The sequence below is a fragment of the Marmota marmota genome, unplaced genomic scaffold (genome assembly GCF_001458135.2).
Source record: "Marmota marmota marmota unplaced genomic scaffold, marMar, whole genome shotgun sequence".
Lineage (NCBI taxonomy): Eukaryota > Metazoa > Chordata > Mammalia > Rodentia > Sciuridae > Marmota > Marmota marmota.
In genome coordinates, this window is record NW_026000174.1 from 9,630,223 (window position 1) to 9,653,912 (window position 23,690).

Genomic DNA, 23,690 nt, shown 5'->3' on the forward strand with positions numbered 1-23,690 from the left:
CTTTACTGTTGCTGCTCAGAGACATCACAATAAACTTATCCCTGTGGTGAAGCAAGTGGTAGAAAGCCATCCTGAAGATGGGACCAGTATTCATAGGGAACAGAATCTTCCACAGAATTTATCTATGGCATGTTTTGCCTTGCTTCTGTATCAATGGGTGGCTCTTTTTCTCACCAAGGTGAATAACTTTGGGTTTCCCTGAGCATCCACAGGGTGATTTTGGACATTGTGCTGGTCACTGAAGCGTGGATATGGACCCTGTTGCAGGCTATCTTCCAGTAGTCACATTTGCCAGGAAGTCCAGAGCTCACAGTTATAGTCCCTTTACTGTGGCCTGTCCACTGGACATCAGTAGAGGCACGTTAGCCAGCATTAAAATTGTGGCCTTGGAAGGGGCAGAAGGAATGTGGCTATCTCCCAGCCTCTTATTTTCCCACTCCACTGGAAGGTCGTGTTCATTTGAGCTTTTAAACCAAAAATAAATTATTGTAATTCATTTGCTAATTATACCATGTGAAGTTCTAGACGCTGTAAATTGCAGCAGTGATATATCTAGATGAAGCTTCTGGGAGATTATTTTTAGTGATTCAGAAAGCACTAGATTTCCTAGAGGCTTCATTTGCAAGTCCTAGGAGGGGACAGAAAAATGCATCTGCAAAGCCCTTCTTGCCCTGGGACTGGGAGCTCTTAGACCTCTGGTCCTCTTCTATAGAAGGAGGCAGTTGAGGGACTACTCTATCTTCAAAGCTCCAACTCTCATGTCTGGACTATGGAAACTAGAATGGGTCCAAACACCTAGCTCACCCTGGAGAGTGCCAGAGGCCACCATACCATGTCTGTGAGCCATAGAACAGAGGCCTTTAGAAACCTCAGAAAACATGGTCCCCATCTGCTGATCCTCATCTTTTTGGAGGGTGGAGAGAAAATGGAAGGATTCCATATTTACTTATCACCCTTTTAAAATGTTTTGCCTAACACACTGTCTGGTGCTTTTGTTTGAGTGATTTTTTTTGGACCCCCCCTCCCCCATTCAAAGCCAATGTCATCTCATTTCAACAGGTGCTTATTGACATCTATATGTCTAGCACTAGCCTTGTCTCTGAAGATATCTAAGGTGAATTGGATACAACTTCTAGGCCCAAAGACCATTGGGAGGTAAAACCTGTGATGAATGTATTGAAGTGCTTTTAAAACTTCAGTACTAGCCACGGACCTGATGAAATGATTCATGACAGCCGAGATACCAGATACTCTGGAATGCAGATCCAGGTTCATTTCTGTCTGATAGAGGAGGAAAATCGGAATATTTTAAGGATGTGGAGGCATTTACATTAAGCTTGATGTGTAAATAGGATTTTTGAAAGTGGAGATTGGGTAAGGGACCGAGGCTAGTAACCTTGGAGACTCTCCTGGCCAGATCACACGGACAGCTGTCCTTGACCAATCAGACATTCACAAATGCCAAGCACAGCACAGCCTGTCCCCAAGCACCATGACTTCTAACAAACTTTCTTCAAGTTTAACAGTAGTATGATATACTTTTTCAAAGACTAAACACTAAGAAATTCTTTGGAACAATTGCTTCGTTTGGATGGTTTTAGTATTTAGACTTCTGGATAAACATACTTCTGCTGTATTTGTGAGATTCTTGGGTGGGTAGGTGGGTGCATGGTTGGAGGGATGAATGGATGTTTTGTTATTTGGAGAGCTTCCATGGCCAGGAAGCACTCACTGGGCTTATGAAGAGCTTTGTGGGAAGAGGGACATCAGAACTGAGCCTTAAACAATGAGTACACAGTGTGGACAGAGGCCTTCTGCTCAGAGGGAAGCAAGACGGAAGCAGGAAGTGCCTGGTGCTGGGGGAGGATGGTGAGTCACAGAAGCCAGGATCTGGGAGGGAAGCATGAGGAAGCGCAATGGCTGAGAGCCCATGCTCTGAATTAAATGCATTGTAGTTCGGATCCCAGCTCTGCCACAGGGTAGCCAAGTGATCCTGGGGAAATTATATAACTCTTCTAAGCTTCTATTTTCTCATCTGTAAAACAGATATATTAATAATGCCGACCGCAGGTAGTTATTGCGAAGATGAAGAGAAATACAATTATGTCTAACATAGGATTGGCATGCACTTAGTATGCACTTAATAAATGATAGTTTAGGGTTATTATTTTATTGAAGTAACTCTAATTAAATTATGGAAATGTCAGTTCAAACCACAGGATATAAAGATGAGGTAGAAAAAGTCCTTGGAGAAAAAGGACAAGAGTCAAGAGACTAGGGGTATAGAAGTTGAGGCAAGTTTCCAGAGGGGAGAGGGGTTCCTGCTGGCAAATGACCCAGAGAAGTCACTGCAGGTTAAGAAGCGGTGTCTGGAATTTGCAGTGACAACATCATTATTATTCTGAAGAGAACATTCTAGGGGTGAAAGCCACACCACAGGGACTTGTGAAGAGCGTGGGAGTAGAGGAAGTGGCGGTCTAGACAACTCTTTCAGGAAAACTCTAAGAAGGAGGAAAAGAACTTGGGGTGAGATAGGGGACAAGGTCATGGGAAGGGCTGTATTTAGGATAAAGAATATTAGACCTCGGTTAGTACAGAGACCTTTGTAACCCCGTGGTCTGTTTGACAGACATAAACATCTCCTCCCCTTCAGGACTGACATTCTGGCACCCACCACCACCCAGCACCTAACCCCCGCCCCGTTCAAGAATCAAACCTACCAAGGTTATGTCTGAAATTATTTCCTGTGGTCGTATTTTTAAAACAGTAGGGATTTTGTAATCTTGGAATAAATCTGGTAAGAAATGAAGGAGGCTTTGCACAGCCTCTGTGTCGGTGAGTGCAAGGTTAAGTGATAGGAGGGAGGTAACATGTACGGCTCCCAGCCCCTTTCACAGATGAAGAAAAGGACGGGCAGGGAAGGCTAAGGAAACCAGCCCAAGACTACTCCAGAGAAAGCACATTCTAAACACACATGAAGTGTTCACAAAAATTAACTACCTCTTAAGTCATAAAATATGTCAAGTTCAAGGAATCAGATTCCTACATAACCACATTCTCTCACTACAATGTAGTTAAGTCAGAAATCAATAACAGGAAAACACGGTATTCATTAATTTATTTTTATTTATTTTTGAGAAAACCCCCTATTGAAAGGTGGTTGCAAAAACACTAACACTAGTATCTAATTCATGGGTCAAAAAGAAATGATACTAGAAATTATCAAATACTTATAAATGAATGATAAAAGAAATATAAAAAGTTATGGACTATAGCCAAGGTAGCACTTAGAGGGGAATGTTAATATAAGCCTTAAATGCTTATATTAGAAAAATAAAAGGGCTGAAAATTACTGAATGGACTAAGTATCCAATTCTAGACAACAGTAAAGACAAATAAAGCCAGTCCGGAGTTGTGCAGTTATAAGTAGGAGAGCAGGATTTGGGCATAGGTAAGGCTGGCTCCAAGCCTCACCCACTTCCCACACCATGTACAAGTCTCTCTGCTATTTTTCACGATATGCCCAGTTCCTGGAAACTCCATTTCTCCTTAGGAGTTGAAGAGATGAGCCTTCAGGTACCTCCTGCATCAAAGGTTGATGGTAGATCTCACACCTGTTCATCCATCCTTTCACTCATTACCTCTGTAGTGAGCATTTGCTTTGTGCCAGGCACTGTGCTGGTTGCTACTTGCTTTGCCTCTACCTTCTGAGTTCAAAATCCAGCCATCCACCTAGGGGAAGCTCAGCTGCAACTCCCCTGCCCACCCCCACCCAGCCCCACCCCTCAAGCTGCCTGAATCTTCTCTGCGGCTTGTCAGATCAGCATCCTCGTCAAAAAATGACTGATTTCTCTCTTGTCTCTTCCAACAGGTAGACTGAAATTACCATGTGTCCAAATTAAAATTGCATACTTCAAGGATTATTTGAAGGACTATTCTTAGACCCTTTTAAGAAGATTTAAAGAAAAGTGAGTTGATTTTTTTTTTTTTTTACACTTCAGAGAATATTCATGATTTAAGTTAATGTTATGGGTGCTTTTTTTCCCTCTACCTCTTAAATATGCACTAATAGGTAGACTTTATCTCCATTTATTTTATAATAAAGGGTTTTTAAAATAAGAACAATGAGCAAAGAATACAGGATTACTGCTCTAATTATTTTAATACATTTCAAAGGCTCATGGAATCTTAGAGATAAAAGGGTCTTAGAGGTGTGGACCATTCCCTCCTGGATGCTGGAGAGCTTGACCAACATCCCTGTGGGCCCTGGGCTGTGCTTGGAAAGCTCCCAGGACTGATAGCGAAGTTGATGTCTCCCCACATTTAGGCCTTTTAAAGAGCTCTTCATTATCTGGATTAAAAATCTTCTCCTCCTCACATCTTGCCAAGCCTATTTCTTCTCTATCAGATAGTTCTAAAAATGGTGGTGCATCCAGAGCATGTCCATCCTTGAGATCTTTTCTTGTTCTTGTTGTTCTAGTAATTCTTCATAGCTGCACTTCAAGAACAGATCTTGCTCTGCTCACCTTCTCTCCAATCCAGTCAATGTTTCCTAAAAACAGAGGTGCCATCCTGGAACACAGCCCAAGCATAGCCACTGTCGCTTGCCAGGTAGACTCATGAGAATCTGAGGCAGGTAAACCCAAGAAGCAGGCCTGGGTTCCAGCCCCAGCTCCACACTCTCTGTGCCCTCAGGAAAGTCACTTTGTTATTCTGAACTCAAACCAGGAAGGTAGGATGAGATGATCCCTAAGGTGCCTTGCACCTCCAGAGGATGGTTTTGTTGACACAGAAAGGAAGTTGCTGCTTCTCACTGTCCCAGGCACTGGAGTGAGCCAGGACTTGGGGATCAGTGGGACCTGGGTCCAATCCCAGCTCTATCACTTGCTGACTAGTAGCTGTCACTGTCACTTCTCATTGCTGAGCATTTATTTCTTCACTTATGAAATAAGGATGTTAATACATGGTGCCAAAGATCCGTATGGAGATGCACTAGAGTAAGTATATTATATAGCACATAGTACACAGTAGATAGGAAATGCTCAGTAAATGGCAGTCCCTCCTGTTATTACAGTGATAGAAATCTTTACCTTCAGCCAGAAGAGAGGACAAGAGGTGGTAGAGGCTCTAATGAGAGGAGAAAAGATAAGATGTGGCATGCTTATTAGGGATAGGGGAGAAATGTCCACATCCCATAAACTCTCATCCAAACGTAAGCCCAACTCCAGAAAGTTCATGAGGTTAAAGCTCTACTTCTCAGAATCTGACAAGAAGGGATTGGTTGCTATGGAAATATATAGTTAAGGGGAAACTTTCAGAGTGGGTATGCAGAGCTGCATTTCTGCCACAAGCTAGCACTGCCACAGCTCCAGACCTGGACAGCAAGGACTGTTGTCCCTGGAATGAGGCTCCTGGACCACCAGCCTGGGGGAACTTGTCAATCATCACATATTGATATCTGTTCAGAAGACTGGTTGAGAGCATCAGATAAGCAATTGATTGTGACTATAAATGCCCCACAATTTAATGGGTTTTTGTGTTATTTGTGTATATGTACTATTTCGATACTTTGGACATCAGGGGAGAGGTCCAAATGCAGAAATTAAGTGTGTAATGAACCAGCAGACTCCAACCTACAAAATTCTGAGTAAAATGTCAGTGTGTGTGTATGGGGGCGGGGGGCTTGTCCTGGCACCCAACTGTGTGTGTGCACATGTGTGTCTAAGCATGTGTATGTGCATGTGCATGCGTGTGTGTCTGTATGTTCGTTTGAATATGATCACTCTTTACACAGTGCTAGTTGCCTGTCAGCAGTATTACACAGGAATGAAAACATGGGCCATCAAACCAGTTAATCTGGCTCTATGATAAACTGGGTGCACTTAGCTTAGTTGTGTGACCTTGGTTACCCTATTTGATAAGAGTGGTACAGTTCCTGCCTTCTTGAAGTTTACAGTCTGTGAAAAGGGCTACTTTAAAGTAATGGGAGGACCCTATATTGATTCTACCCTTCACACTAAGAAAGTACCCAGGACATGGGAGAGCCTTCTTCTTGCCAGAGTTTAGGGAATGTCATCTTAATCTACTGGATAAATCTTTTTACCAAGATCCCCTGAAAGTATTGCACTTCCTCAAGACCCTGCCCCTGAGTACCCGGGTACCTGAGTAGATGGAGAGTCCATGTGGGCAAATACAACTCTGGCTTTTCTGAAAGCCAGAAAAGAGGGACCCTACACCTCAGATATCCTTCTAAGTCCCCTCTTTCAATCAGGGCTGTGAGGCTAGCAAATTTTAAATCCAAGAGAATTGGAAAATGCTGTCATTTAAGGTACAGAACAGGATTTTTTAAAAATTAAATATAGCTAACATGGGCTTTGTTCTCCAGATGGCTACTGACTGTGGATACTGAAGTATCCAGCTAAAAGTTACTTTGATGCCACTGGCCAGAAATGATACCTCATTCAAGGGTGTCCAGACTGAGGAAAGACTGCTCAATTGTCTACTGCAGTGTTTTTCAAACTATGGGTTAGGATCCATTTGCAGGTCATGAAATTAATTTGGTGGTTCAAGATGATAATTAAGTAAAGTGAAACAGAGTAACCTATAGAGTGAGCAAAGATATTTGCATTGTATTCAATAGAGATTTCTTATCCAAAATCTATATAGGAGGAAAAAAAGAAGAAATTCTTATAAGACAGACATCCTAATAGAAAAATTAGCAAAAGACTCAGATACTTTACAAAAGAGGATATCAAAATATCCAAAAGCATACAAAATCATTATTCTCCATGGAATCACAAATTAAAACTACAATGAAATGCCTCTATGCACCCATCCAAAAGGCTGCAAGGAATAAGATCGACTTTACCCGGTGTTGGCAAAGACATTAAACCACTGGAACCCTCACACACTGCTGGGTGAGATAGAATTTGGTATAATGACTTTGGGAAACTGTTTGGCCATATCAACTACAGCTGAACATATGCACACAAGCCGTTCCACTCCATGATATAAACCCATGAGATACGCACACATATGTGCATCAGAGCACTTGGCCATGAGCAGCTGAATGGATTTAAAAGTGTAGCATATTCACATGGTGGGATATTACACACAGCCATATTGGTGACCCTCAGAAACATAAACTTGAATGAAAATCCAGGCACAAAGATACTTTATAACTACATTTGATAAAGAACAAAAACAGGCCAAACAAAGCATGTTGTGAGAAGTCCTGGTAGTAGCTACCCTTAAGGGAGGGTCTGGGGTGGCAAAAGGAGCATGAAGGGGCTTCCTAGGGATTGTTCTGTATTTTGATCTGGGTCTGTTTACGTGGGTGTTTTCAATTTGTGAAAATATATCAAGCTGTTCAATTATAAAAGGTACCCTCTATATGTGTTATACTTCAATAAAAGTTTATAAATCAATATAATGGAGGAGAACATAGAGCCAGTCGTAAATTCAGCCTTGTTAAGTGAAACCTGGGTTACCTATCTCCTAACTGTGAATGTTTATGCCAACATGTCCAGTGCACTTCTCACCGTGTCATGGGGAGAAAACAAGAGCCACTGAGGGATCCAACCCTCTGCTTTTGAGGAGAGGAGTCTGAGACCTAGAGAAGAGGGATTAGGAGCAGAGCTGAGAGAAGCACAGAACTAGGGAGAAGCTTCTAGGTGTCCTGCTGCTACTGAACCTGCTGCAGGACTTACCACCTGTGGGGAAGAGCAGAATGGTGCATTCAGATGGGGAGGCTCTGGCTGGCATCCTGATCTTTGAGAGGCAGCCCTATACAAGGGGAGCAATTGTTTTCCCACCCACAGACGGCAGAATCAGAAACCCAGCTACCTCTGTAGTGGTCTGGTTCCAGCTCCCCACATCCCCTCCCTCCTCCTTCCTGCTTCTTCCGTCTTGATCTGCTTCCTTCAGAGCTCTGGAAACACCATTGTACCAATCACTTTTCCATTTGTGTGGAAGGCCTGTTGTGCCAACGCTGAGTGATGGTTTCAGAAGTTGGAAAACTGAAGAAAACACATTGGGAGACTAAGATCCAGCGAAGTGATGTTTCTGTGCTGCCTTTGTGCTTTGCTTTGTTACAGAATTGTAAGTCCATTCAGCAGGCTCTTCTGGGGGGATGAGGGCCTCCAGGCTCCCAGGGCACAAAAACAAGGTGAGATGCAGCCCTGTCTCTGTCAGGTGGAGCTTCCCAGAAGAGGGAATTGTGGTGCAGATTTTATTCATCTTTTTTACTGATACACATAAATATAAAAGTTGTACATATTAGCGGGGTACCATGTAATGTTTGAATTTGTTTTTTGGGGTTTTTTTTTTTTGGTTCTTTTTGTGTGTGTTTTTGTTGTTGTTGTTGTTGTTGTAGATGGACACAATACCTTTATTTTATTTGTTTTATGTGGTGCTAAGGATTGAACCCAGTGCCTCACATATGCTAGGCAAGTGCTCTGCCGCTGAGCTTGAAACGTTCGATATGTGTGTAATCACATTATGCTTAAATCAGGTGAAATATATTTGTCTCCTCAAACAAATGGTCAGTTCTTCATGTGTTGTGCAGATTTTAAGTGGCTTAGCACCTGGAAACATCGTTAGTAGGAAGGTAGATGACATTAGTGGCTTGCCACTGTCCTGTTTATGACCCACCACAAATACATGGGAGCTCCTAACTCAGGTCACATCCCCACCCACACAGGTGCACAGGTAAGGCTGCTAAGGACCGGCCACCAATTCACCTTCTGGAAACTGCCTGCAGTTCCAGGAGTTATAGTGGAGAGAGTATGTGCAGAAAAGTGGGGGATGGTGCAACAGAGATGGGCAGAGCAGATGAAGGGCCTCCGTCCCCAATAAGGAGTGTCCAGGGGACGGGGAAAGCTTGCCTGAGACTCAGAGGCAGGAAATGCCTGTCCCCTTGGAGACAGAATAAGAGATGCAGGCAGACACTGCTATGAATGTTGGTGCAGTCCTAGAATTTTGTTTTATGGCACTCGCTTATGCCATCTTTGGAGAAAACCTTCAGAGGCCCATTCTGATGTAGGCCAGGCTGAACTCAGGAGCTGGATAGAGGAGGAAGAGAGTCCCTAGCCTCACATACCTGCCAGTGGGCCAATAGTCAAAGCCCAACACAAACTGGACATAGTAGTTATTATTCTAGGACAAGATGTCCCCAACTGTGTTCTGTGATACATCAAGACTACAAAATTATTTATTTTTTTAAGTGGGAAGATTTCCTTATTGAGTGATCTCAGAGACACTGCACACTGAATCCCTTTTGGTAGATCTCAAGGCCATTTGCAGCACACTAAAGGCACCGAGCAGGCCTGCAGCGAGAAGTCTAATGTTTCCCAAAATCATTTGCCCCAGAACCCCCTTTTACCTGTCATTCAGATCCCTCTGTTCTTCCACTGGTAAATTCTGTCCTGGAGAAAGGCCTAAAGGCTGGTTTGGAGCTCTAAGCAAGGAGAGGGGACAGGCTTCCCCAGCAAGGGAAACTGTGCTCCCACTATACAAGGCCCAGTCGGAGCCTAGGCACCAGGTCTGGTCACTGTACATTCCCAGGTGAAGGTTGATTAATGGAGGAATGGCTGCCGTGTGTGCCTGGTGAGAAGAGGTCTCAGCAGGGGCAGGAGACAGAGGGTATATGTGCCCGTGACACTTCAGGGGACATCTAGCGGTTTCACAGAGCATCTTCTCTCTCTCTTGATTCCCTTCCCCCATCTTAACAGTTTAGGAGAAGGCAACAAGAGGCAGCAAGAGCAGCGTGGTCGAAGGGCATGAGCCAGACAGTGTGGGTGTGGATCCCAGCTCTGTTATTTCCCAGCTGGTTTCTCGGAAAAGTCGCCTTAACCTTTTAATACAGGGCACCCAGGATGGAATGTGTCCCTATGTCTGGGAAAGGACCTGGCTGAAGTGGGGCTCTGTGGAAGCATAGCCTGTCTTATCTTGGCTCCCTCCAATGGCTGCCTCCAAGGCCTTTGTCTGGGTCCTGAGCATGGTAGTCTCCCCATTGGTTCCCCCTCAGCATGGGGAAGAACCCGGATGAAGCTTCTTCATTTTGGTAGCCAGGGCTGTGGGAGGAAGGCTCTGGTTTCACTCCTGGTTCTTGTGCTCAACCACACAGGCTGGGTAAGCACCTCCAAGGGACTCCAGCACATCTATTATTAACTTACTGCAAGCAGATGCTGCACTTTCCAGAAACACTTCTGCCTACAGATGCTTTTGTAGGCTGTGTGGAGTTCTCCTGACCTTAATGTTGTCCCTGGCACATGGTGGGAATCAGTCCCTCCTGCCTTGGTCTCCCTAGAGGGATGGTGGACAGTTGTGTAAGTAGGGACACAGGGCACAGGAGGGATCTTGTTAGAACTGATAATGGAGCTAGTGGAAGCTTGTTCTTTAAACCCCTACTTTCAGCCTGCCACCTGGTTTACAGGCAGAAGCATGGGTATCATCTTTGATAGGATATAGGGTGATGACAATGAAGGGTGCTATCAGTCAGCAAGACCTAGTGATGCCTTCTCCAAAATGTCATGAGGCCAATCCCTTCTCAGTACTGCGTGACAATGCAAGCAGCTGTCTTCTTTCACCTTATCTTCTAAGCCCCAAACTCCTGACCACTAAGCTAAATCAGAACCCCTGCATTGTGTTCCCATGGGAGACAAAAATGCCTTTAAAAATTACCTGTCAGTCTTCCAGTTAGCTATTCAGACTCTGACTTCTCTACTGGACTATAAGCCCAAGAGGGTAGCAACCATGTCCATCTTAGCAACCATGCTAACAAATGTCAGCCTCCTCCCCGAAACATGAACAAGAGCATACTCTCTTCCTCCTTTCTTCTCTTCCTTCCTTCTTCCCTTTCTTCCTTTCTTCCTTTCTTATTTCTTTTCTTTCTTTTTCTTAATTACAGTGGAAAGGGGACTAGCAATCATTTGGTCAAATTGTGTTCCCTGGAGGAAACCCAAGGCTTGCTGTGGGAAGAAAAGGGAAAGATAGGCAGACCCAACTCCCCTCCACCCCCATCAACCCAACAGCCACCCTTTCACTCTCTTAGACCTTGGAATTTTATGTTAGATTTTCTTTATGGAAAATAAAAAGTGGTTCTTCAATGATAAAGGGTTTGGATAACATTAATCTATTCTTATACCATCATTTTTTCAGAGCAAAAATGTGCCAAGTGCTCTACATATGTTCACTCATAAACACGGAAGGTGTTATCCTCAGTTTATAGATCCAGAAACTTATCTCAGAGTAGTTGGGAAATTTATCCATGGTCACACAGTCAGTGTCCAATAGATGCAGAATTCCTATCCAGGATTGTTAGACTCCAGACTCTTCCCATGGACACCTGCTGTCTCCCAAAGACCTGTCTTCCAACAAACGGTGATTCCTGAGCCAACCTCTCAGTCTGGCGTGGCTGTAGTGGCCAAAGACAGATCACTAGGGCTTAATTGGACACCACTTGCTCAGAGGAACAGGCCTTCATTCCTGGTGTTTCCTGGCACTGTGGCTGTGAGATGCTAATTAGAGAGAAATGAAGTCTGTGTCAGCCAGGAAGAACAGGGCTGCTGCAAGGAATGCTCTTTTGTACGTAAAATGAAGCTCAGTGAGCTGGGAGCGCTGAGCCCCGAACCCCTTCAGTACAGCCTGAATCTTCCTTCCATGTGTCAAAAATTTCTCCAAATGAAATCCTAGACAAAGTAAGGGCAAGATAACTGGGCCCCAGTTATTTTGCCGCATTTATCTTACCTTGAGCTCCAGCGTCCTCTTCCTTTCTTTTGTCCCTAAGCCCAGATATTTTTCACTTCTACTTAGGATGATGTCTGGCTTACTTAAACAAAAATGAAACTAGAACAGAAGACGGGAAAACTAAGTTCCTACCCCAGCTCCCTCAAGAACTCCCTTTATGACACTGGGCATGTCATATGGCCTCTCTAAATCTCAGTCTCCCCGTCTTTTAGATGAAGATGTTTTGGACAATATGATCATGCCTATGATGACATAGTTGAAAGCACTAACTCTGGAGCCATTGTTCCTGAGTTTATAGTTCAGCTCTTCCATTACTCATGTGTGACCTTGAGCAAGCTGCATAAGCTCTCCATGCCTGTTTTCTCATCTGCAAAATAGCATAATAACCATGGCTCTCTTCTAGATTTATTTGGAGATTAGCAAGCAATGCACTTAGAGTAATGCCCAACATATAGAAGGTCATGCAGTCAGTAACTGTAGTGGTGATTGCAGTTATTATCTGCCATCTCCATTCATGAATCCATACATTGTGGGTCTGCACTACTGTTTGCCTAGAGCATGTCCCAAATCTCCTAGTGGTTAGCACTTATTCTTTTTACTTTCATTGTTGAGAAAATATACAATGACAGAAAGCTGTGATGAATTCAGTAATGTTTTACATCCATGTGTACTCATCATAATAGTCCCTATGTTGTGCAAGATATTGATTCATATATAGTCAACACTTGGTGAGACAACAGAGAGTTTCCCAAATCCTGCCAGCAATGATGTGTTCCCCAGTTAGAAATCTCTGAGCTGCATTATTGTTTCTTCCAGCATAGTTCTTGCCTATGATAGGCATTAAATTAATGTTTGAATAAACAAACAAGCAATGGATGAGTGGACGGATGAATGGATGGATGAATGGATGAGTGTGTTTAACATTTGTTTCTTGATCAAGTTTAAGCACAATAATAAGTGTGTGCACGTGTCAATGTGTGAGAGAGCATTTGCAGAGAAGGTCCCAGCTATTTCTGTTGCAGGGAAGGAGATGGTCCTAGTTACATATTTTGCATATTCCCCCATCTGTTAGTTTAAAAGGTCATTTTTCACTGCAGTCCTTTCAGCTGTCCATCCTTGACAATAGATAAGCACTCCCTTGCCTCTCCCATGCCTTCCTCCTCCAACAATGAGGGCTTTGTGCTGGGAAGATTGTCTGTGATGCCTCTTTCCCAAGGCCCCAAAGCCTTGTCTGGCTTTTATCAAGGGTATTGATGGGGGAGGGGACCCAGACAGTTGGACTCAGGGAGCTGGGCCTGTGGCCTGGTGCCAGCTGAGCATGTCAGGCCGAGGTAGATAATTCAAAGTCGGTTCTGGGATACAGGCAGCCTGTTTACTTGAGCTGGTTATCCAGCCATTTGGACTCACTGCCTTGGAAGTTCTGTGCCTTCATCCAGGCCCAGTAGGAGATGCAAATCTGGAGAGGATGGTTGGGAGAAGTCAGAAGGGTGTGCAGGCGGCATGGGGGTGTGAAGAAACTCACCCTATAGGACAAGGGGCTGCTGTGGCTATTGCCTCTTAGGGCTTCAACTCACTAATGAGGTTGAAATACTAACAGCCTGCCTGTACACACACTTACTCAGGAACGCATTGACTTGGGCTGCTTAATGAGTGTTAGTCAGGAATATAAGAAAGGTCTGGGCAGGCGCCTGGCTGATGCCTTGTTGATTAGAATACTGAATGTGTCGCCCTGTGAAAGCCAGCAGTTGTTGGAGAGCGTGTGCAGTGTGGAGGCTTCCTGAGTGACCCTTACGTTCCCACTGCTTCCAGATGTTTGTATGTCACAAGCTGATCTGGTATGGACTGGTAATGACAGCGATTTGGATAACAGCAAGGAGGAAAATGAAAAAGTATCACAATCATAAATAATGATTACCAAACCTAGACACCCACCAGAAAACCCACCAACCAGGGTTCTATTGGTTCCTTTGCTTGTTGGTTCTAGTTGCTCTAAAAATACCGACTCCTGGGCCACTTTCCTAATGATTCTATTTCTCTAGACCTGGAAGTCCAAAAATCTATATAGTTAAGAAGTGTGGTGTGTGATTCTGCTGCCTGTCTGAACCCTGGCTTTGGGAATTGTAACTCAATTGGACACGTTGACCCAGAGTGTATCCAACTGCCACTTCCTTAACTGTGTGACCTCATGCACACCGCTTAGCCTCAGAACCTCCATTTTATCTTCTCTAAAAATGGATTAGGTAAAATGGTATAGGTGTATGGTAATTCCGAAAAAAAAAAAAAGAAAGAAAGAAAAAGAAAAAACAGAATTACTGTATGATCCAACAATTCTACTTCTGAGTCTATACCCAAAAGAAGTAAAAGTGGGTTCTTGAAGAGATATCTGCATATTGATGTTCAGAGTAGCATAATTCTTAAGCCAAAGGTGGGAGTAACCCAAGTGTCCCTTGGCAGACAAATGGATAAGCAAAATATGGTATATCTATGCCACAGGATATTATTCAGCCTTAAAAACATGAGTTCTGACATATGCTATAACCTTGAGGACATTATGTAAGTGAAATAAGCCAATCACAAAAAGACAAATACTATGTGATTCTATTTGTGTGAGGCAGCTAGTGTAGTCCAATCCATAGAGGCAGGAAGTGGAAAAGTGGTTGCCAGGGGCTGGAGGGAGAAGGAATGGGGCTTCTTGTCTAATGGGTCCAGTTTCTGTTCTAAAAGCTGCAAGTGATCTATAGAGGGATGGCCATGATGGTGGCATGACAATGTGAATTTCTTTTTACCAGTTAACTGTCCCCTTGAAAATGTCCAAGAATGGTAAATATTCGGTTGTGTGTATTTTGTCTCAATTTTTTAAAAGGGGGATTTGGTGTATCTGCCCTCCAGAGTCATTCTGAGGATGGCATAAAACAGCATCTGTAAAGGGCTTAGCACAGCGTCTGACACACGGAACCTATACCAAAGTGTTCCTTTTTCTTCCCTTCATCATCTACCCATTTTCTTACCCAGGGTCCTCTTTTCCATGTTCTTACCTGCACAGATAAGTCTGAAGGGAAGGTGTTATGGTTTGGATGTGAAGTATCCCCAAAAAGCTCAGGTGTGAGACAATTCAAGAAGGTTCAGGGGAGAAATGATCAGGTTGTAAGAGTCTTAACCCAGTCAGTGATTTAATCCTCTGATAGAGATTAACTAAGTGGTAATTGATGTGGTAGGGTGTGGCTGGAGGAGCTGGGAATTAGAGCATGGCTTTGGGTATATATTTGTATCTGGAGAGTTTCTGATAACCACGTAAGCTGCTTCCCTCTGCCACACTCTTCCACACTCTCCCACCATTTTTCTGCCTCCCCTTAAGCCCCAAGGAATGAAGCTGGTCTTCTATGGACCAAGACCTCTGAAACCATGAGCCCTGAAATAAACTTTTCCTCCTCTGTAGTTGTGCTGGGGTCCTTTAGTCATAGCAGACAAAAAAAAAAAAAAAATCTGACTAAAACAGAAGGGGAATGGGAAAAAAAGTTTGGTGATAGCAAATGATGATTTCTCCCATTTAACCTTCACTTACCCTTGGGAAGTTGGTAGTTCTTGTTTTATGAATGAAGAAACTGAGGTTTAGGAAGTTGTATGACTTGCCTAAGATCACAAAACTAAGACAAGGCAGAGCTGGGCTGGTCTTACTGACCCTTCCAAGTGGCTTTCAGCCCTGCAGATAGCAAGGAAAGAGGCTGCCACTCTCCAGGGAGAATGTGTAAAGAGCCACAATTGCCAGTTGTCTTGAACTTTGAGGCAGTGAGAAACTTGGTTGAGATTCTTCCCAAGAATCCTTAAGGGAAGTGGAACCTTGATTGAGCCAAAGCTTTGTCTGGTCACCATCACCTGCTAGTGCTCAGAGCACAGCCCCAGAAAGCCCCTCCAGTAGAGGCTGCTTAGCTGTGTGACAAGGCAAGGCCCAGTCACACTCATAACATCAAAACATTAGCCTCTCCTAGAGACTGCAATTGTCTGACACAAGACGGGGTCCAAATCAGCCTTGAAAATAGCCACCTGCCTCCTAGGCCAAGCAGGAAAGATGGATGCCCCTCGGGTACAAAGGAATGCAACTGCCTTCACAGCATGTCTAGTTTGTGCCTGGCTCCAAGACAAAGAGAGCTGAGGAAGGGGGAAACCACGAGAGTGCAGTATGGTCTGGACCCCAGGAGTGTGGTGACTGCCAAAGTCAACATTAGGGTTAGGGTTTTATTACAATGTAAGAATTAAATCAGACAGCAAATGATGTCTGTGTTATCAACATCATCATCATAGCAAATTGAAGTAGCTCACTCAGATAGCTGAATAAAAATGATAATGATGATGATGATGATGATAGTGGTGGTCATAATGTAATAGGCAGCTGCAATAGCTGAACTGCACAGCAAATTGGATTCTCCCCAAGAATTAAAAAAAATAAATAAAATTTGTGCTACCATATGCAGGATCCATGCTAAGCACATTATACCCATTTCTTCCACTTTTCCTTAAAAAGTCCTTTGAGGTAGAGATGGCCATCTCTGCTTTGCAGATAAGGAAGACTGAGGCCAGGTGACTCCTGTCTAAAGCAGCATGGCTGTGTTGATCACGAACAGACACAGAGGTCTACTTGGCCCCAGATAGTGCGTTTCTGACTTCAGGAGACTTACTATGTCTTAAGTAAATCAGGGTTGATTGTGCATTTTCAAAAACAAAATCATTTACTTGCTTTACAGGAGGAGTTCTTTAAAAAGTAGCTCTCACCTAGTGCATTTAACATAAAACCCTGATTATAAAGATTCATTTGGGAGAGAGCATTTTCAAGAATAATCCTTCCCATCTGTATGGTTGCGATAGTATTTCACAGCACTGTCATGGGTATTATGTTAAACATCAACTTGACTTACACAAAAGCTCATCACTCTTTTTCTCTATGGCAACACCATCTATTCAGTATCTGTCAGTGGTTAAAAAAGCAGGTGGTGCTGCCAAAGTCCTGAATTTGATTCTCAGCTCTGCTTCTTACTGGCTCTGTTAAGTGTGAGCAAGCTTACCTAGCATTTCAGAGTCTCAGTCTCTTCATCTGTAAAGTGGGCACAAAAGTTAATTGGGGGTATACATAACAAGTGTTAAGCCCTTATCTTCCTGTGCCCCAGAATAAGTGTGGAATGCCACTTGTGATTTTCTATGCTCACCACAAGCTCCTAAGGACAATTTGACTTCCCATGTAGAAAGTTCTGGTAATACTGCTGTAACATACTAATGTTCTGTTCAATCTCAAGAGAACTTTCCAAGCATCCTCAGGTCCTGGTAGCACTGGGAGGCTGATGAATTGGGCTTTCTTGAAAAGCCAAACTATCATGCTGAGTCCAGGGTGGAAGAAATTTCCCCAGACTCTTCCTGTCCTGTCTGCCCCTCAAGGACCTCATCAGGGTAGAGGAACCCAGAGTCTTGTGGTCAGAGCAGGCACTAGAGATAGCACAGCAGGACATAGCAGGCAGGCAGCTTGGCCTCTGAGGTGTGGGTGAGATATCTGGCTGGTACCAGAAAGCAGAGCCCTGCTTGCCACTGGAGGCCTTTGCAGCCCTCTTCTCCCATCTCTGCCTCATTTTTCTTGCCTTGCTCACAGGATTCTGGTATCCTGGACAGGCACCTTGGAAGGCCCAAATAAGAGAGGTACCTGAGTCCAGCATGGAGAAACACAAAACCACACCTTCCCTCCTTCATATGCTCGGCATCCTTAGGAAGAAAGCCAGTTGAATATTCAGATCTAGAATTCAGGAAAGAGGTCGGGACTAGAGACCAAGACTTAGGGTGAAGAGTACCCATGTGGTCACCCCGGGTGGGTGGGTGTATAGCATGAGAAGAAACAAACAGATGGAGCTTATTGCAATGATTAGGAGGAAATGAAGATGTGATCTGGCCCATGGTGGTGACAATGGAAGGAATATTACTGAGATATAGGCAATAGGATGTGGTTTCTGCTGATTGGAGAGTTAGGGAAACAATAAAGAGAGGTGATTCAAGGTTGACTAAATCCAGCCCCTTCCCAGCCCCTCCTCTGCCCAGGGGTAGCTGGGCAGGTAGCTTTACCTTTGTGCTACTACTGATCTCCACCATGGCAAACCTCGTAGCCTACTATGATTTTCTATGAATGTGTCAGCATCTGTGCTTCTGTCAACACAGCACTGATTGACTTCTGTTTGGGTTCAGTGAGCCACCCCCCCACTCCAGCCCTCACTCTCTCTCTTCCTGTTGTGTTTGTCTTCATAGCACTAACCTGCAAAGATAATTGTTTATTTCTTTTCTATTTCCCTCAACCAGCACTAAGCTAGGGATAGAGTTGGTCTGCTTTGTTCACAGTTATATTCCCAGAGCCTAGAAGAGGGGTCAAGATGCTCAGAACCCATTTGCTGAATATCTCCTGCCCTTTCACATCCCCAGGTTGAATGTCCCTCATCCCAATGCTGCACACGTGGCCTGGCTTGTAATTATCCTCCACACAGCAGTTCAAAGGGTATCTACATTGCTCTGCTCTGAATAATTGGACTGTTACTGGATAAAAATACTGATAAACAGGACCAGTTACATAAACTGTAGGATACCAGGCAAAATAAAAATGTCACACCCTGGTTCAAAAGTTATTAAGAATCTCAAAATGGCCACTGCAAAGCAGAAGCATGGTGGCTTCTGAGCACGGGCTTCATGGGTTGCCAGGCCCTGCAGCCAGCCCTGCTGATGAGGACCAGGCCTTAGAAGGCTGTCAATCCCAGGCACTGGATTTATATTTTGTCATGTAGAAAGTAAGCAACAGCAGAAAGATTTTGAACAGAGGTGACATTTAAAGTTTATTTTGTTGTTTCTCCACTATAGGTCATAATCATTGTGAAAAATATGCCCAAATACAGTAAAGTATAAAGCCCTCTTAATCTCCTCCTACTGCCTCTAGCCCTGCAGGCGACCGATCCCAAAGGAGCCAGTGAGCATTTGGTTAATTTCCTTCATCTTTCTGAGTTTGTTTTTTTCTATGTCATGGAGTTAAGAGGGCACTTCAGCAACAACTTTGCATCCTGCTTTGTTCGTGTGAGGTTGAAAGGAGGAGGAAGGGGACTTTTAAAATACATGTCTAGGGAGATGGGCATGGATACGAGTTTATGGAGTGCTTGGTGGGTGTATGGTTGGTGGCAAGGGATTGAGAGGGAGGTGGAGCGAGAGCCCTGGAACTGAGGAAGCGGAAGTAGAGGGGCACTTTGGAAGCTGGAGCCACTGTGCCAGGAGACTGGCCACAACCCCACACCTTCTCCAATTCCCCTGGCTTGTGGCAAAGAACTTCAGGCCATGTCTTCCAGGTGTTCTGCAAAGTGACAGTAAGCATTAGGAGGCATTTCTCACATACAGCTTTTTCTGACCCCCACTCTAAGGCCAGGCCTGTCCGTCCCCTTCCCTAGGGTCCCGGCGCTGCCTGCAGGGCAGCAAATGGGAAGCCACAAGAGAGCTGGCGTGGCAGGGGGAGGGTGTCTGGTGTGGGAGGCAGATGCCTCAGGGTCTAGTTTTGCCGGTTTTGTTGGTAATCCCCAGTGCCTGGGCTGGCAAAGAAGAGAGTTAACATTGTCATTGGATCCTTAATTGTGCGTTTCATGAATTTTCATGTTTCCGCTTGCAAGCTTAATGTTGCTTTCTCGGTGAGTTTTTTTATACTTGAGCATAAGAGACTTGTAATTACAGAGTGTTGTGGATTGCAGAGAGTGATTAAAATGGATTTCATGAAATCTGAAGCGTCCCCTCCCCCTCCCCCCACATCCACACACACCAGTCCAATAGGCAGGGGAGGAAGTCAGACAGAATCCCACGAAGTTCAGAGAATCGGGATCTGAAGAGTATGAATTTTCTTTATGCTTTTCCTCCCTGGATCATGGATCTGCTCCAAGATATCCCTGCCCCCTTCTGTCTTCCTCTCTTCCTTCTCTTCCTCCTCCCCTTCCTGAATGAAGTCCAGCTCTGTCCCTGACCCGCTGCCAACTCTGACCCCAGGGCCAGCTGCTTTCTCACTGAAGAGACCATGAGATGAAGGGAAGGTTTTCATCTTTGCTTTAGTTGGCTGCTAAGCTTTCATTACTTCCCCAGCCAGACCTACCCATCCGAGAAGCCCTTCACTGTCAATCAAGGCTGAAGATCACTACAACCAGTGAAGGCCAAGATTCCCATTTTGGCTTCTCTCCTCCTAAAACAAGGCAGTGCTGGATGGATGGCAGAGCTGATCTTCTCTACTTTAGTCTGAATTAGGAAGAAGCTGGTTGGTGTTCAGAGGACATTAAAAGAATAAGCAACCGGGCAGTGGGTGGAGGACTTCCTGGAGGTGGAGGTGCTCTGCCTTGAAGAAAGAGGAGGATCCTGGTGGGGGTCCCTGGAGAAGGAAAGCAGGGCTGCAGGAATCCAGCCTGGCTAAACTAGAAGGTGACTCCCCAGGAATGATTCCCTTGACTGGTGGGAACCCCGTGCATGGACATGAAAATGTGTGCATACACATTAGTGCTGGAAGCCTTGGGAAGGCTACTCAGACAGGGCTTCCATGAAAAAGGAGAATGGCCACTGCACCCCAGCTGAGCCAGGCTGTACCTATGTGTGAATTAGAAAATAGTGCCCCCAAGGCCACCAGCTCTGAACCAACACTCTGGAGCTGTATGTCCTTGAGCAGTGAACAGCCTGCCCCACCCCATGTGGTAGTGAAAGCACCTCTTTTCCTCTCAGATAAATACCTTCTCTTTGCCCCCTCCCATAATCATACACTGCACCCCCCTGGACTCTACCTGGGTTTCTAAGAATTACATATATCTCAGAACTCAACCACCCACATTCTAGAATTTAATCATTCATTTGATTGATATACAAGTATAAACAAATTAACAAGCTCAAGTATACTAGGCGTGTGTGTATGTGTATGTGTGTGTCCTTTAAATATTTCATAATAGAACTGCAAACGGCAGAACATCACGGTTTGTGGTTGGGCAGGGAAATCCACCTCCTCCACCCTGACCGGAGGCAGGGCCCGCTGGCTTCCGCAGCCTCCTCAGCCACCCCACCTCTCCCCGCTCATACCTCGCCCTCCTTCCATGAACCTGGAGTTCCCTCACAGATAATATTTCTCGTAATTCCATACCTTGGTTGATCCTCTGCCTGGAGTGCGTCTCTCCCACTATTTGCCATTTTAACAAGTTCCTTCCAGCCAGGATCCAGCCACATCTGCCCCTGAGATCTCCTTGACCCAGCCTTCCATCCATCTTTTCCTGTCTGACCCTTGTTTCTGGTGAGGACAGCCTCAGTGCATGTGAGGTGCCATATCCTATTTGACTCCTAAGGGTGACCTAGGCCTCACCACCTCTGTGACCCCTGCGCCAGCACAGGTTCTGGTCCATTTAAGGAGGCTCCAGCAGTGATTGTTGTTGGGTGGGGCTGTTATCCCTTTGGTAAATGAGTGAACTCTTAAAGAAGGAGTTCCTTTACAGCACAGGACCCAGGAAAATGGCCACAGTTCCATAGCCAGAGAGAGTAAGATCAGGGGCTTCCCTGACAGAGCCTGTCTCTCAGACACCATGGCCCAGTTTCCACAACGCCCCTTCAAGAGCAAAGCCTCCATCCTTCCAGGTAGGGACCTGTGCAGACCTCACCTCTTTTTTGCCCTGAGCTTTGGATCTCACCAGAAATGCACATCCCTTTGCATCTGACTGGTCTGTGCTTCAACTGGTGGATCCTGAAGCCATAAAGGGACAGTCCTTTCTGCTCCTAAGCTTGCACTATCAACTGGCTCTGGTCAAAATGTCTAATATCTCCCCCCGCCCCGCCAGCAGCACCTATTTCACTGGGCCTTCTGAGTGCCAGGTCCCAGACTCTAGGTGCCAGGCCAGAGATGTCTATCCAGGGTGCCTAGGATGCTGTGAATGAGTTAGATGGGGTGCTGCCACTCACCCCTTCCGCTCCAGAATGGCTTAGGAAGGGCTTTGGGGTCAGACCAACTAACACTTCCTGCTAGTGAATTCCTCCTTATTCTTAGAGTCTAGTTTAAATGTCTTTTCTGACCCCATTAGTTGAAACAGTCCCCCATCCCTCCTTGGCCTAGCACATAGCCATCGTCACCACTCACCAGCCCCATGCCCACTGGATTTTGAGAAGACCCCATCTTCAGCGGCACCCTCAGGGTGGGACCAGGTTTTGTCTCCTGTTGCCAACCTGCCGTGCAGCTGCCCGACCCTTATCAACTCACTGCATACAGAAGGTGGTGACATTGATCTGGCACTGGAACCACCTGCACCTTGGAAGGGTGGCTGGCACCTCGCTTCCTTGAACCTTCCCACGTCCCTGCTCAGCACCGTACTTGTTAACATCCCTCTGTGTACAGATAAGCAGCTGCAGCGGGAATCCACAGATGTGGGCACAGTGATGCATGACGTATGCTGGCTTCACAAAATCAAGGAGGTGGAGTTGTCCTAGGCCAGCTGGGTGGCTGAGAGCACATTTTACAGGAGGGTCGTTGTAGGTCTGGGGAAGGGCAAGGGAGAGGGAGGAAGAGAAAGAGGAAGCAGGTGGAGAGGACAGGCCAAGAACAGAGCCAGAGCCCAGGAGAGCTTCACATGAACCCGTTTCTGTGCTGGGTGCACCATGATTACTAGGCTGGGCAGCCAGCACTATTGCCGGCCTGTGAGAGCTGAGGAAGGAGGAGAGTTCTTTTCTAAGTTTCAATCAATATTTCTATCTTTTCCCAATTCCAAAAGTAATTCTTTATAAAGATGTTGTGTCCTTCTGAGGGTATAATTTGGAGGCACATAATGTCCTTTTTTGTCTTACTGGTGATGTTACTTTTGAACAGTTGGTTAAAGCGGATTGTCAGTCCATGCTCTCCAAGGGAACAGAGCCAAGAGAAGGCATGTGTGTGTTTACATACACACATACATGGAATCTCTCTCTCTCTCTCTCTCTCTCTCTCTCTCTCTATATATATATATATATATATATATATATATATATATATATGCATATTTATGTTTGTAATCTCTTTACACATCTCAGGCAGGAGCTGATGCTGCAGTCTTGAGGTAGAATTTCTTCTCTGAGAAAACTCAGTTTTTGCTCTTAGGGCCTTTCAACTGATTGGATGAGCCCCCCCCACACACACATTATGAAGGTTCATCTCCTTTGCTTAAAGTCAACTGACTATAAATGGCAACCACACTTACAGCCCACCTTCAAGCAGCATCTAATTAGCCTTGGATTAAACACCTGGGCACTAGATTCCAGCCACAGAGACACAGATGAGAAACATAGATAGTCTCCAATTTCTCCCATTGCCATTTCTCCTTTGTAATATGGAAGAATTTTGTAGGGAGATCATTTAAGGCGATGCCAATACTCTGCTCCCCCTGGAGTTGAGCATCTACTGCTGATTCTCGCTAGAACATGGCAGTATGTGCTGGGTTCAGTACATAAACAGCCCTCCTTGGAGAAGGGCTCTGGAAAGTGAGCCTCTGAGCTCTACCACTCAGCTGGCCATGGCCTTGGTCAAGCTCCCCAACCTTCCTATCCAGGTCTACCTTGCTCACCTGGGGTGACAGTACTTTCCCAACAGCTTGTAATGTCCACTAAGTATAGCAACATGGTGGAAATGCCCTGTACAAGAAAGGTACCCCACAAATGGGTGTGGCATCAAGGGCCTCAGACAGACACACTCATGCCTTGGTGAGGTAGCAGCCGATCGATAGACCCTGGGCCATTTCCGATGAGGAGGATGGTCTGAGGCCATGGTAGATGTTCCTCGAGGAAAACCATTATGTTCATCATCCTTATCACAGGGTGCAGTGTTGAACCCCACCAAGGGCTATACATTTTGATAAATGAGAAAAAATACGCTAGACATTTACTTTGGGATTAAACAGTTGTCATTTTTCTTC

The 23,690-nt window shown here is 45.1% G+C and overlaps 1 protein-coding gene across 22 annotated transcripts in view; it reads left to right on the plus strand.

The window, feature by feature from the left end:
- Positions 1–23,690, plus strand: part of Tenm4 (teneurin transmembrane protein 4) — a 2,842,490-nt gene that overhangs the window by 2,403,476 nt on the left and 415,324 nt on the right. For 2 of the 22 annotated variants that reach the window (XM_048789157.1, XM_048789156.1), the window contains one exon: positions 3,872–3,968. The exons of the other annotated variants lie outside the window; for them this stretch is intronic. The gene's annotated coding sequence lies outside the window, so the exon portion shown is untranslated. The remainder of the gene's footprint in view (positions 1–3,871; positions 3,969–23,690) is intronic. 22 annotated transcript variants of the gene reach the window in all.